General features: G+C 39.2%; 1 long non-coding RNA gene across 2 annotated transcripts; it reads left to right on the top strand.

Annotated features, from left to right (window-relative positions):
• Positions 1-5,432: 5,432 nt before the first annotated feature.
• Positions 5,433-7,547, top strand: LOC107781154 (uncharacterized). Of its 2 annotated transcripts, none has more exons than XR_012708304.1 (2): positions 5,433-6,916; positions 7,264-7,547. It is a non-coding gene; the product is annotated as an uncharacterized LOC107781154 (long non-coding RNA). The 2 variants fall into 2 exon arrangements; XR_012708305.1 differs by having other exon boundaries at positions 7,007-7,547.
• Positions 7,548-13,226: the final 5,679 nt, after the last annotated feature.

Below are 13,226 nucleotides of genomic sequence, written 5' to 3'. Positions count from 1 at the left end.
TTATCAGTGAAGTATGCCTCGGCTTCAGCGAACGGCTTGTCGTCAGCAACAATCTTCTTTTCGACTCCATCTTTATTATACTTCAAACATTGGTAGTAATTTGATGGGACAACTTTGTTCTTGTGTATCCACGGCCTACCAAGCAACAAATTGTATGAAGTTTTTGCATCAATCACATGCATCCATACACTTGATTGCGTATCTCCCATGGTGATTTCCAGCTTGATAGCCCATATGGCCCTTTGTCCCCCTTGATTGAATCCTTGAATCATCAAACGGCTTTCAGAAAGTTCTTCAATTGAGATGCCGATTTCTTTCATTGTGCGAATGGGAAGAATGTTAATTGCAGATCCATCATTTATCAAGATTTTATTTATCCTCCGCTTGAGCACATAACCCACCATAAAGGAAAGGACAATTGTGTGGTGTTTCACCAAGTATGAGATCGTCTTCAGTGAAGGTGAGTTTTGTATTACAGTCATATACTTCTTGGAAGGGGGACTCAATAATACTTTTAGACGGTGATGGAGACGGTGTTGACGTGACTTCATTCTTTTCCTCTTCTTTTTTATCAACATTACAACACAAGTCCTTGTCATCATCGTCATAAATCCTCATGCAAAACCAACTCGCCAAAAATTCTCCCAAAGTCACCGGGTGGCGTGGCTTTTGGTGATGGTGTGTCTCTATATCTTCACCTTCTTTGGGTTATTAACCATTTGTTGTTTCTTTGGTCTTCTCACCATCTTATTCCTCGTAGGTTGCTTCGTTGATCTTTTTTGCGGACTCAATTTACGGCGTCTTCGGCGAGTCACCAGGGTCCAACCTTCTTCATCAAGTTGATCAACTCGGACTTTGTCATCCTCCAACAATTCTTCATCTTTATTCCCTTCATAGGTGCATATCTCAATTGGATCGAATGAGCCAAAGGCAATAGACACATGGTTTGTGCTCTCCTTTTCGTCTTCAAGCTCGATCTTCTTTTGACGAGCCAAATCCATAATTTTGTTCTTGAAGACAAAGAACTTCTCAAGAGGGTGACCTACAAGCCGATGGTATTTGCAATAATTTGGGTCATTGCTTTTTCCAGCTTCATATGGCCTCTTCATCTCTTGTAGCTCAATAAAATTTAGCTCGAGGAGTTCTTTAAATATCGCAGGCATGCCGGAGTTTAGAAATGAGTACTTCTTTTCTTGAATCTTTTTGAGAGTCATCCTCCAATTTGCATTGTCTTGAGAGGAAGTTGTTTTCATACTCTATTTCTTGTTCACCTTGGTAGTAAACTTCAAAGGAGAGGCATTGACGTTCATGGATTCTTTGCTTTCATTCTTGGGTACAAACTTGCTCCATTTCTTGACTTCTTGCTTATCTTTTCCCTTGCGAGGTTCGTAGATGGGCAGCCCTTCATTTCCCACAGAAGCCATGCTCAACTCCATATCATGAGCAGGGGTGACAAGTTCTTCAAGTGTCCAGAGCTTAATTCCTTGCAAGGTGTAACGAAGTCCCCAATGCATTTCTTGGATGCACATCTCTATGCTAGAAGCTTCGCTTAGCCTATCTTTACAGTTGAGGCTTGCATTCATCCATCGATTAATAAAGTCAATAACTAGTTCATCTTTTTGTTGGCAAGTGTTCGTAAGTTCCACCATGCTCACAGTACGCCTTGTGCTATAAAAGCGGTTAAGAAACTCTTTCTCCAATTGATCCCAACTATCAATTGATCCAACCTCGAGGTTGGTGTACCAATCAAAAGCATTACCCTCTAGTGAGCGGACAAACTACTTGACAAGGTAATATTCATAAGTCCCTGCATTGTTGCATGTCTCAACAAAGTGCGCCACATGTTGCTTTGAATTTCCTTTGCCGTCGAACTATTGAAATTTGGGAGGTTGATAACTGGCAGGCATCTTCAAGCTATTGATTCTTGCAGTATACGGCTTTGCGTACGTGAGAGAAGACCTTGATTCAACCTCATACTTATCTTTGTTAGTTCCCACAATGAATTCCTTCAATTGTTCAACGGGAATTGATCCTTCGGAGGAGACATGAAGTTCTTTGGCGGATGACACTTGTTTTGTTGGAGGACCATCCTTCTCGTGGACTTCAGGGAGCTTTCTAGGTGCATGACTTGATTCTCCATCCATCATTCTTTCAACTATGCCTGTCAATTTTACGATACGGACATCTTGATCTTGAGCATACTTTGTTAAGCCATCAATCGCCTTTGTCAGATTTGCGAGTTGCTCCTCTATTGTCGAAGAGTTAGTCATCATTACCTCCATGATTATTGCAGATGATGAAGAATAACCGAGACTTTCCCATGGATTGAACTCAATTTGGAACATGTCATGTGGCGAGATTGGTGTACATCCAACACTTAAAACTTCATCATCAGGTTGGGTAAGCTGACTCTTGGTATTGTATAGAGTAAGTTGAGCAAGAGCTTTCTCCATAACATCTGCAATATTATCTCCTCTCTCTGATTTGCTAGCAGAGGACCTTTCTTCTTCGAATATGAAGATCTCAAATCATGCATTGGTACATACGACACTTGGAGTGCTTGTTGTCCTAAGACGCTCGTCTTGCTTCAGATGATTGGCCCGAGACTCCCCATAGTAGCATTCATGATACTTTCAACGTCAAAAGAAAACTTGGAGTCAGTAACTTTTGAGTTGATCTTCTTTGAAGCCATCTTAGTGATCTTGAATCTTGAGAGTTGAGAAGAGATGAGAGGTAGAGATGGTCCCACTGGGCGTGCCAAAATTTGTAACAACTAAATTTCATTCCTGAAAAATAATAATCAAGACAAGAAATATAGCGATAAATATTATATTCAATTTCAAGTGATGGGGTTACAATCTCTAGAATATCTCGAATCTAAAGAGATATAGTCCTCTGATTCTTCTCCTCAAGAACGTGGTTCAAGAGCTTCAGAGCTTGATCTTGAACTTGACGGATTTCATATTTATGGTGTGTCACGAACAATTTGAAGGTCGTCACGAACCAGGATTTGTTGTTAGGTTATCAAGAATGGAAGATTTGAAACCGCTCGCTTATGATTTGTGTTCACCTGTGAGATTTGACCACATACGAAGATTGCAGATGTGGATGGAGACCTTGATGTTATTCTTCAAAGCTTCTTTAGCCTTTCCTTCTGCTTACCTGATTCTTCCTTAGCTGTCTCCTTTGGCTCATTTATATAGGTGTGGGGTGAAGTAGTCTCCAAGAAACCCCTAGTGGGTCATTGGGCTTAAGGCTTATAGGCCGGCCTATTTGATAGAAGTCCAATTGACGGGCTGGCCCAATAATACATTAGACTTTTATTTAAATCAATTTATTTTAGATTTAAATAATCGACTCGATTATACTAGCCCATAGAATTATTTGGATTAATATGTATTTAATATATGATAAAATCTAAATTACTCGTGGATTCAAATTTAATAAAAATTGTCTACAATTATCTTCATTCGTCTTCTCGTTATACTTTTGAACGAAAACAAAAGCTTAGTAACTGAGAATGATTGAAGACAGTAGTATACATATGAGAGTCCGAAACCTAAATGACATATTTTTGGACTCAAAACACGTTTCTATAAAAAAAAATTAAAAAGTTATTTTTCTACCTAAAACACGGTATTATACTGCGTTTTACTTTAACAGAATTTTAGCCGTTAAAGTAAAATGCAATACTGTGCTTTACATCATGTGTGCTTAGTCCCTGCCGTGGGAAAATGTGTTTCTTGTATTGTGGGAGAACGCAGTAAAATACTGTGTTTTCCATCGCCACACATTTTAGTTTTCCTCGCTAATTTGTGAATGTAGTCAAATCTGTGAAGTTTGTGAAGATCAATGGAAAAGAAAGACATCAACGCAAAAATTCATATTGTTGTAGTAACTACATTCCCTATTTATTTTACACAATAATAAATTGTTGTCTGCGATTTGAGTTATCAGTGGTATTTTGGCGCCTAGTTGCATTGACTACTTACCAGAAAGTATTTATAATTAATTAAGAACATAAATAGAGAAGTCAAAACTACTGAAAAAGCATCATCTCTCTGAAGAGAATTTGAAAATATTATTAAATTGAAAAAAAAAAAAGAAGACAAATTTACGAATTGTATTTTGTTTTGTAGGTTGTTAACCTTAAATGAGGAAATCTTGAAGATATAATCCCTTATCTTCTTGAAGAGTACGAGAAAGATAAAGCCTTTAAAAGGAATCCTTATGTTTGTGAACAAGCTGTAGATCATTACTACTATCTGTTGCCTAGGGCTAAAAGAAGCAAAGGATTAAGAAAGCGTGTGACTATTGGGTGTCAATCACAACTAGAGAAGAAAATCCAGAAAATTAGAATTTTTTAAGAAAGGAAAATTACAGAAGTAGTTGATAAAGAAGGAGGAAAAGAAAAGGCTTTGATGGAGAATGAGAAAGTTTTTAGTGGAAATTCATATTCCCCAAGGAGTTCCAATGTCAGCAAGTAAAACCCTCAGGCCCCAAAGCAGATCTTATCTCTTTGGGATGGAAAGATACTGCGTTTTCCCACAATACAAGATACATGTTTTCCCGCGACAGGGACTAAGCATGCGTTTTATTTTAACGGCTAACATTCTTTTAAAGTAAAACGTAGTATAATACGCGTTTTAGGTAGAAAAGAAACTTTCTTTTTCAAACCGTAGAAACTTATTTTGAGTCCAAAAACTTGCCATTTAGGTTTTGGCCACATACATATAATGTTAACTTCAAATTATTCTACAAGAAACTTTTATCCACTCCCTTTGCCGCCGCAACAACAAAAAACTTCGTAGGTTTTACCTAGCTAGGCTTGCATATATATATATATATGCAGAGTCATGAGCCAGAATTTAAAACTTATGGTTTTTAGATTTTATCTTTTTAAATTATTGAATTCTAAATTAATAATTTATATATATTATTTAAATTTTCTTAAGACAAATACAAAGATTCGTCGAACCCGTATTTTGGTTTCTAGGTCTGCCCCTATAGTCAAGTGGGCCAGTCTAGTGGACCAGGTTTTAGGCCAACCGTTGTCCATAGCGCTCGGAGAACGACATAAACATGATACTTTTGTTTCACTATTGATTTTTTTACCTTAGGCAACAGATAACCCTACAAGAATTTTAAAGTATACTGGGTAGGATTTTCCTTACGTGCTAGCATTTTAAAATGCACAGATCAGAATTTTAAAGCACGCAGCAGTTATGATTAGGGGTGACAAAATTGACCCAAATCCATGTAACCCGCCCAATCCGTCCAAGGTTCATTGGTTTTGGGCAAGAGTGATTTTGATAATGGGCTGATTTGGGTTTTGACCAACTTAACCCATTAAAAATTAGCAGCCCAAATGAACCCATGTATCAGCCCAAACTTGATCCATAAAATGTAGTAATTTTTGCAAGAGAAAATCAACCAGCAATACGTTTGAGAAATGCAAACAAACAAGATTAAAGCTTCTGTTTGAATTCTTTTTGTTGTTTATCAATTGTGGAGCTTTCATAGTTCATGCTTCTTCGAGCTTAACATGATATTAGAGCATGTCTCGCGATGAGACGATCCACTGAATCATAGTTTGCAGTCTGCTGTCTTCTTCGCACTCAAAATTAGGGCTCGTTTCTCAGTTCATTCTAGCGAGGCTTTCTGCACCTTCGTCTTCTCAATCCGGCAATTTTCCTTCTCGTTCATTCTTCGTTTCAAGCTTAGGCAAACATGGCGATAGATGATGCAGACACTGCAAATGCGACAACAGCGGAGATCCAATCGACGATCGATGTAAGTAGTCCACTCTACATTCATCTCTCTGATAGCCCTGGGCTAATTTTAGTTCCAGTACCTTTTGATGGACTGGGATATCGTTCATGAAGGAGAAGTGTATTGAGATCCCTATCTGTTAAAAACAATTTAGGTTTTATTACTTGAGAATGTATAAAGCCTAATGCGAATTCATTAAGCTTTAGACAATGGGAGAGGTGTGATGACATGGTAACCTCATGGATTTTGAATTCACTTGCAAAAGAAATTGCAGACAATGTGGAGTATGTGAGTAGCTCAGTAGAATTGTGGCGAGAACTTGAAGATCGTTATGATCAGACGAATGGATCAAAACTATACCAAATCTAAAAGGAAATCAATGATTTGAGCCAAGGAGTACTCGACATCACTGGATACTACACAAAGATGAAGAAATTGTGGAAAGAATTAACCAATCTGAGTGCAAAATCCATTTGTAACTGTCAATGCACTTGTGGTACGAAAGAGAATATGCATAAAGTTGAACAGGATAGGAGGTTGATACAATTCCTAATGGGCATGAATAAGGTTTATACTGTGGTTCGAGGAAGCATCCTAATGATGAATCCTCTGCCTTCAATGGTACAAGCCTTTGCTCTTCTGGTGCAAGAGAAGAAACAAAGGGAATTTCGACCAAGGAATCAATTGAATCTTAAGTCTACTGCAATGAATGCCAGTATGAAAGCTCCAAGAGGATTCACAACGAATTTCTCAGTAAACAACAGACCTAGGCCTTATTGTAATTTCAGCAAGAGACAAGGTCACACCAAGGATAAATGCTTCAAACTTCATGGATATCCACAACAGTTTAATCAACAAGGAGCCCTGAGTTACAATTCGAACAATCACAATCATTATCCCAGGAACAATAAGGGGAAAAATGTTGCAGCAAATGCTATAGCTGGTGTGCAGGCTATGCCACCAGAGATAATGTCAAATCAGGGAGAAGATCCAGAGAACCAAGGTGTTCAGAATAGCCAGAATATTAACCTTTCAAATGAGCAATATGATCAAGTAATAAGGCTACTTTAGCACTTCCAAAGCAATGAGGCAGGAGACAATTCAAGCAACACAAATCCAGCCAATGCAACAGTGAATTTTGCAGGTATTGTGACATGTACTTCTTCTATAGACTTTGATAAACTGTCATGCAAATGTTTTCAAGCAAAAGCTGACTTATGGATTCTGGACTCAGGAGCTTCATACCATATGACCTTCAACAAAACACACCTACAGAACATAATTGTTTTACCTTATCCCTTACTTGTGAAACTACCTAATGGCTACAAAGTCAAAGTCACAGAAGTAGGAACTGTAACTCTTACACCTAAAATAGTCTTGCATAGAGTCCTATTTGTCCCATCCTTCAAATATAATCTCATCTCTATCAGTTCATTGACAACACATCTCAAATGTCTTGCTTCCTTTTCTAACACATGTTGTTTTCTGCAGGCCCCTTCTCTGAAGAGGCCTCTGGAGATTAGTAAGGTCCATGATGGACTGTACCTTCTCTGCTCAGACTGTTTGAATAAAGGAAGTTCTACAGCAGCAAAAAAAATGCAAGCCATGTTGCTACAACACCTTATTTTTCTCATTCTTGTCAAACTTGCCCATCTGTAAATACTCAGTGTCCTTCCCATTCCTGTATCCTTAGTTCTACTGTAAATACTGTGTCTCCATTTCCTACTGTAAATAATTTTACTTGCAATAAAACAAGCTGGGGTGATAATTCTAAACCTTTCTCAATTGATGTAAGTGATATGAATTTATTATGGCACTACAGACTTGGACATGTATCCTTTAGGAAGATGAAAAGGATATATAATATACCAGTAACCTTTGCACCAAAACAACCTTTCCTCTACATTATATGTCATATGGTCAGGCAAGCTAGACTTCCTTTTCCCTTAAAAGTCACAAACACCACTGTCATATTTGATCTCCTACATGTAGACCTGTGGGGACCTTATCATGTACCCACTCATGACAATTTCAAATACTTTCTCACCATAGTAGGTGACTGTAGTAGATCCACTTGGACTCATCTACTCAGTTGCAAGAGCAATGCATTACACACTCTCAGAAGTTTTATATCCATAGTTGAGACACAAGTTGCTACTAGTATAAAGTGTATCAGATCAGATAATGGTCTAGAATTCACTAGCACTGAAGCCACCTCATTCTTCCAGTCAAAAGGAATTGAACACCAAAGAACCTGCCCTTATACACCCCCAGCAAAATGGCATAGTAGAAAGAAAACACAAATACCTATTGAAAACTGCTAGAGCCCTACTGTTTCAAGCCAAACTTCCCTTGATATACTGGGGAGAGTGTGTGCTTACAGCAACCTTTCTCGTCAATCGATTACCTATTGTACCTTTGAAAAATAAGTGCCCTTTTGAGTTGCTATATGGAAAGAAACCAAACACATTTAAGAAGTTTTGGTTGCCTGTGCTATCCAACTGTTCCCAAACCTCACAGAGATAAGTTTGAACCAAGAACTTTTCCACATGTTTTTATAGGCTATCCTTTTGGTGTTAAGGGCTACAAAGTGCTAAATCTAGCTACCAAGAAAATTTGTGTGTCCATAGATGTGTTTTTTCATGAATCAATCTTCCCTTTTTCACTTCCATCAATGTCAAACTCCTCTTATTCCTTGCCTGATATTATCACACATCAAGATCACTCTGATATTCTCAGTACTTATCCTACTCACAGTCCCTCTCCCACACCATCACCTAGTCACACCACAACCTCATCCATTCCAGTGTCACCTAACCACATCATACACTCACCTCCAATTCTTAACACTACATCACCACCAGCAATACCCCAGTCACATCAAGGGTTAATCAACTCCCATCTTCTATATTGAGGCCAAACTAAAGGGTGTCTAGTAGAGGGTCTAAGACCCCATCTTAACTGTCTGAATATGTTTGTTCTATACCTAACCTAAAGCAACCCTAAAACACTGAAGTCACTCAGACCAGTTCACCCTTTTTTCTGAATGCTCTTTTTACCCAAAGCAATCATATCACTCCTGAGGTCCTGAATACTGATAGCCATCAGGTTGTGAGAAGCATCTATAATGCCAGGGAACCTCTGTCTTATGAAGAAGCCGCAGTCAATCCTACTTGGCAACATGCCATGACTCAGGAATTTGAAGCACTCCATGCAAACAACACTTGGATATTGGTTCCATTGCCTGCAGGAAAGCAAGCCATAGGCTGCAAGTGGGCATATAAGATCAAACACAAAGCAGATGGAAGCATAGAAAAGATATAAAGCTAGATTAGTTGTGAAAGGATATACACAAAAAGCTAGAATAGATTACACAGAAACTTTTTTCCCAGTAGTGAAGATGACCACTGTTAGAGCTTTAATTGCTACTGCAGCTAAGAAGAACTTGGAGTTATTTCAGCTGGATGTGAACAATGCTTTCCTTCATGGAGATTTGCATGAGGAAGTATATATAAGACTACCTCAAGGGCTTCCAGTTTCTTCTCCTGAGCTAGTTTGCAGATTGAATAAATCTCTCTATGGCCTAAAGCAAGCTAGCAGACAATGTTATGCTAAACTCACTGAGGCTCTATATTCCAGAGGTTACAGTCACTCTATGTACGATTACATCCTTGTTCTATAAGAAGACATCTGATCGTGTGGTGTTCGTGAGAGTCTATGTAGATGATGTTCTATTCACAGGAAATGACCTCACTGAAATTCAAATGTTGAAAACCTTCCTACATGAACAATTTAAGATCAAAGACTTAGGAAGACTACACTATTTCTTGGGACTTGAAGTACTTTACAGAGATGGTAGAATCTTGATCTCACAAAGAAAATTTGTTCTTGACCTTCTCAAGGAATATGACTGTCTCCATTCTACCAGCCTGTCCTCTCCTCTTGATCCCACGATAAAGTTGAAGGCTAAGGAAGGAGTACCCTTATCTGATCCTACTTTCTATAGACAGTTGGTGGGTAAGTTAAACTTCCTCACCAACACTAGATTGGACATAGCTTATGGAGTACAACATCTAAGCTAATTTATGCAGGATCCTAGAGAGCCTCACCTTCAAGCTGCATACCATATGCTTAGATATCTACTCAAGGATCCCACCTTGGGTCTTTTCATGTCCAATGAAGCTGACTTCTCAGTTAAGGCCTACTGTGATTCTGATTGGGCTGTGTGCCCTGACTCCAGGAAGTCGGTGTCAGGTTATATTGTTCTTTTTGGCAGCAACCCTATCAGTTAGAAATCTAAGAAGCAAGAAATCATCTCCATTTCCTCAGCGGAAGCAGAGTATAGATCCATTAGGAAGGTTGTTGGTGAACTTGTTTGGTTGCATCGAGTGCTCACAGAATTGACTGTCCCTCCTGCCCTACCTATTCTCATATTTTGTGACAGTCAATCTGCTCTCCACATTGCCAGAAATCTAATGTTCCATGAGCGCACTAAGCACATTGAAGTTGATTGTCACTTTGTCAGGTCCAAGCTTACTGAAGGTCTCATCCTGCTTCACCATATACGGACTGGTGATCAACTCGCTGACATCCTCACAAAATCTCTCACTGGGATCAAGCATGCTCCTGTCTTGAGCAAGTTGGCTGTGTTTTGTCCACCTCCAACTTGGGGGGGGGGGGGGGGTTATTAAGATTATAGCAGTACACTAGCACTGCATTTTTATTTCTCTTTCTCTTTTCCGATAGTTAGTTGGTAGTTGTTACTGTTTATTCCATTAGTTAGTTATTGTTTTCCATTAGTTAGTTACAGCTGTTAGGAGTTGGTTAGTTAATGATTGATTAGCTGTAACTTAGCTGTCATTAGTTGATCTCACTGTATGTAAGAATCGAGCTCCAGCATAATGAATGATAATTTCTCATTTCTGCATTCTAGTTTCTGCATTCTGGTTTCTACATTTCTGCATTCTAGTTTCTATTCCTTGGAAGCTTCTGATCGCTTCCTCTATTGTAGACTGTGGAGCTTTCACAGTTCATGCTTCTTCGAGCTTATCAAAAAGTATAAAGAAGGACCAATTATAGCGAGAGCCCCTTTGTTTTCCACTTATTGGATATTTTGCTGAGAAGATAAGTCTTAGCCAAAAGCCCAAAAATTAATGATATGAGTTTCTCTCGATGCTTATTTTATAAGATAGTTTACTGAGCTGTTGTGAATGGTCATGTACGTAGTCTTTTAGAATATTTTAACGACTCCAGTTTAAACTCATCTTTCCCTTGCACGAGATGCTCTCTTTCCAGCCAAATATCTAAAACCAAGAAACACTCAAGACTGAACCTGCTACTAGCATTCCAAACTACCTTTTCCGTTTCTTTTATCATATTAGTACTCTTATTTGAGGTAATTTGGGTTTTACTTTGGCTAATTCTGCAAACTTAGCTTTTATCACATTGTCAGATTTACTTAATCCATTATTTAATGAGAGATGTGTTGGCCTTAAAGAGTGTTATTTCGAACTTATCTTAATGTTAACCCGTCATCGTTCGATCAAGGTCGAACTCTTCTTCCTTGGCGAAGGCTCTTGGCCTTAAAGGGTGTTATTTCGAACTTATCGAAATGTTAACCCGTCGTCATTCGATCAAGGTCGAACTCTTCTTCTTTGGCGAAGGCTCTTGGCCTTAAAGGGTGTTATTTCGAACTTATCAAAATGTTAACCCATCGTCGTTCGAGCGAGGTCGAACCTCTCTTTGATTTGATGGCGAAGGCCCTTGGCCTTAAAGGGTGTTATTTCGAACTTATCGAAATGTTAACCCGTCGTCGTTCGATCAAGGTCGAACTCTTCTTCTTTGGCGAAGGCTCTTGGCCATAAAGTGTGTTATTTCGAACTTATCGAAATGTTAACCCGTCGTCGTTCGATCAAGGTCGAACTCTTCTTCTTTGGCGAATGCTCTTGGCCTTAAAAGGTGTTATGTTGAACTTATCGAAATGTTAACCCGTCGTTGTTCGAGCGAGGTCGAACCTCTCTTTTATTTGATGGCGAAGGCCCTTGGCCTTAAAGGGTGTTATTTCGAACTTATCGAAATGTTAACCCGTCGTCGTTCGATCAAGGTCGAACTCTTCTTCTTTTTTGGCTAAGGCTCTTGGCCTTAAAGGGTGTTCCCTGGGGGGTCCCAATTTGCTTAATTTTTCTTGCATTGGAGAATATGATGCATTTCCTAGGCGAGTCCCAGTTTGCTTAATTTTGCTTGCGCTGGGGAATATGATGCATTTCCTGGAGGAGTCCTAGTTTGTTTAATTTTGCCTGCATTGGAGAATATGATGCATTTCCTGGGGGATTGCTTCTGCTTCTATTCCACTTAGAGAAATAGTCAGATAAAGCAAAATAAAAGCGTTCGTTACCTCGATTTGTTCGATCGACGAGTGGAGAGGAATGACCATATTCCATTCTCCGGTTATGCTTTCAGTGGCCGCAACCAATTTTGGCGTGGCTGTCCGCTTTGGTAAAGTTTTTTGTTGTACAGATAGTATATTATCTGATAGAGGAACAGTTGGGGAAGAAGAGGGCACCAGATGACCATATCTCTTTTGTGCGCCTTCTTGCAGATCCACGCTATTGTGGTACTATCTCCCTGTTCAGCTTCTATTTACCTTTCCCCATGTGGTGGCTGCTTGTACTGGACTTTAATTGTGTATGACAAAAGCAAAGGGCTTATATCACTAGCATCTGCTCTTGAAACCGCAATGATAGTTGCTTTGGGCAATTCCTCAAAGGTCGTCGCCGACTCGGCGTAGTAATGAAGCTAATGCATCGATGACATTGCCGATGCCGGCGCGTTCTCTATCAGTTTCTCCGTCGACATTACTACTGCTATTGCTACTTCAACTTGAATTAATTTCAACTTATCTTCCTCTACAGTTGAAGTATATAATCAAATTTATCCAATGATAAGAAGCACCTTTGATTTGGCATTTAAAGAACACAGAAGTTGTACGAATATTCTCTTATACGGATAGTGTATTAAAAATTTGAAGCTGAAGACATGTAGTGGCCTTGTTGCCTCACAAGTCGGAAACGAAGAGCGACAATGTTAAGGTTGTCATCAACATTATTCCCACTCGCATCAAAGATGTTCTGAATGGATGTTTCAATCTCATTGTCGAAACGACATGCTACTCCCAATCGTTGGATTTTGGCGTGGTGCAGTATGCCCATAATACTTCGGGTAGTAGTTCAGGCCATAGCCCTTTAGCTTCTTCGAGCTTCTTTTTCAATATGTTCAGCATTACTTTGTTGGAGGACTCGGTTTGGCCATTGGCGGCAGGGTGATATGGCGTGGAGAGTATCCGTTTGATGTGCCACTTTTTGAAGAATTCAGTTGTTCTTTTTCCGATGAATTGAGGTCCGTTGTCGCAGCTGATTTCCTTATGGATGCCAAAATGGCATATAATATTTTTCTAT

This window comes from Nicotiana tabacum, chromosome 1 (assembly GCF_000715075.1).
Source record: "Nicotiana tabacum cultivar K326 chromosome 1, ASM71507v2, whole genome shotgun sequence".
NCBI classification, from domain to species: domain Eukaryota; kingdom Viridiplantae; phylum Streptophyta; class Magnoliopsida; order Solanales; family Solanaceae; genus Nicotiana; species Nicotiana tabacum.
The sequence above is the reverse complement of the archived record's forward strand: the minus strand, read 5'-3'. Positions and strand labels throughout refer to the sequence as shown.